Raw genomic sequence first — 2,533 nt, forward strand, 5'->3', positions numbered from 1 at the left:
TTAACAGTTAGTGCTCATGAGGTTGAACAAGTGTCATCAACTTATATAATTCTTCCTTCCAAACAAGGAAGTCTAGGACATTGGAGGTCTTCAGTATTGCTGAGTGAGTAGGTGTGAACACAGTCGTTACTGTTGTTGGTTGTTTGTGGTGATGGGACCTGAACCCTGGGCCCGGTGTGTGCTGAGTGACAGTCCTATCACTGAGTCACAACCTGCCCCTTGTTTTTAGCTTTCATTACTTCCCATTCTTCTAGACCTAACTATAAATATTTATCTCTTCAATAAATTGGCTTAGGGAAACTTTGAAAGGGTTCCTTCCCTTCAAGGTATGAACATAAGGTTGGCACCTTCAAGAACTTAAGATGGTGTTCATTTCATGGGCACTTACAAATATTAAGAAAATTCTTTAATGGATGATAAAATATAGTACTCTCTCAAAGAGCTCGTTTAAGTGATTCATTTTCAAAATTGGAAGCAATTTCACTTTTCAAAGAGCATTCAAGTACTTTATATGCCTAACACTTAAAGGACAACTGATTTGAAAGGATTATATTTCAGCTTCCTTCTACATGAGATGTTGATGCATTATATTACATTAAACATAATCAGGACCCACGTCTTCCCTTACTACTTCCCTTACTACTGATACTATATTCGCTAATGTTCTTTCTATTACAAACAAATAATAACAAAAAGACTACCTTTAGCCGGGTGGTGGTGGTGGTGGTGGTGGTGGCGGCGACGACGACGACGACGACGACGACGACGACGACGACGACGCACGCCTTTAATCCCAGCACTCAGGAGGCAGAGCCAGGAGGATCTTTGTGAGTTCGAGGCCAGACTGGTCTACAGAGAGAGATCCAGGAAAGGTGCAAAGCTACACAGAGAAACCCTGTCTCGAAAAACCAAAAAACCAACCAAACAAAAAAGACTACTACCTTTAAACAATTCAAAGGCAAGTCAGTATTTGCTTCCAGTAGATGGCAGTGCAGAGCAGCCTTTGTAGATCTAGTGATACCTCTTTGATCATGAGAATAATTATTTATTCTGTTATAAGGTCATATAAAGAAACTTACACAGTGACAACAAACACCTAGGGGGACTTTGTGCTGTGTTCTGTCACTGACATCTCATCTATACACAATAGCTAAAATATTGGGCGCCCTGCCACTGAAAGGACCTACTATATGTATGCATGAAATCACTTTTTGATGTTGGATTTTGCCTGCTTGTTTTAATTTGTTTATTTTATTTTGTGTTATAAGTCCAGTGGGGCTGTATACATTAGCACAGTGCCAAATTTGATCTCATTCAGGCCGGTCAGCATACACAGAGGAAGGACTGTTCTAGAGTCAGAAGCCATATCCCCGACCAATGTGTGTGTGTGTGTGTGTGTGTGTGTGTGTGTGTGTGTGTGTGTATCCAATACCTTTAATCATTAATATGTTGTGTTAAAAATGCTAGTGGCTCCAGAAAATGCCATTTCCCTAATTAAAAAACAAATCACACAATGTTTCAGGTACAGTGATGGTAAGTTGGAACTCAGATTGTGTAACAAGGAATATATGTTTACCCTATTTTTTTTTTGACACCACAACCTGCAAATGTGTTTATTACAACTGCCATCCCAGCATATGAGGTCCCACCTGTGGACACTGAACATGGGAAGCCACGGGAGCGGGCAGAGGAGTGCTTCCTCCCAATCCATCTCCAGAACTCTTGCAGATTAATAGCAGTCTTGATGAGTCCCAGTGAGAGTTGAGCCCAAGACTAGCTGTCCCTGGAACAGGAAGAACTGGTTTCCAGGGACCCAGTGCCTGACCACTGCGAATTATGGTCGCTTCTTTTACACGTGGCCACAGTCATACTTGCCCCTCACAACTTTGAGTATAACCCCAGGCAGGTCTTGGGTGCAGCTGCTCTCCATGAGGATCACATGGTGCTCCCGCAGGGTGTGGCCCTCCCGGGAAGGAAGCAGATGGCTTTCTTTGCCTGTGCTGAGGAGCACTTGGCAGCTCTTGCGCTCCGCAGAGGTGGCCTTCTTTGGCTTTCTGATAAATGTGCGCAACACCACACCCTTCTGCTGTGGCCTGCCCTCTGTGGGACCCAGACGCTTAGGGGGTTCCTTCCAGCAGGCGGCCTAAGCGATGTATCTGGTTCAAGGTGGCCATGGAACCTGTGGCCCAGAGTTGGGGGACCTAGGACCAGGCCAGGACTGAGGGACTTGGTGAGACCACAGAGAAGGTTGGGCCAGCACATCTGGCGGTATGGTGCGTCCCTCACCAACCTAGCAGTGTCATAGACCTACACTATTTCTTAAAACCGTTTAGAAGAAATGTTACACATGATATTGACTAGTAGTTACTACATGCTATCATATATAAAAATATGCCTAGACAAGTGTCTGGGGCTAGGGATATGGCTCAGTTGGTGCTTGCCTAAGCTCAAAAGGCTCTGGGTTTGATCCCTAGAACCCCATTAAAAAGAAATGTGGCCGAGCGGTGGTGGGGTACGCCTTTAATTCCAGCAC

General features: G+C 44.5%; 1 pseudogene; it reads right to left on the reverse strand.

The window, feature by feature from the left end:
- Window positions 1-1,834: 1,834 nt before the first annotated feature.
- On the reverse strand, window positions 1,835-2,262 carry LOC102915386 (small ribosomal subunit protein uS12m pseudogene; annotated as a pseudogene).
- Window positions 2,263-2,533: the final 271 nt, after the last annotated feature.

This window comes from Peromyscus maniculatus, chromosome 5 (genome assembly GCF_049852395.1).
Source record: "Peromyscus maniculatus bairdii isolate BWxNUB_F1_BW_parent chromosome 5, HU_Pman_BW_mat_3.1, whole genome shotgun sequence".
Classification (NCBI taxonomy): Eukaryota; Metazoa; Chordata; class Mammalia; order Rodentia; family Cricetidae; genus Peromyscus; species Peromyscus maniculatus.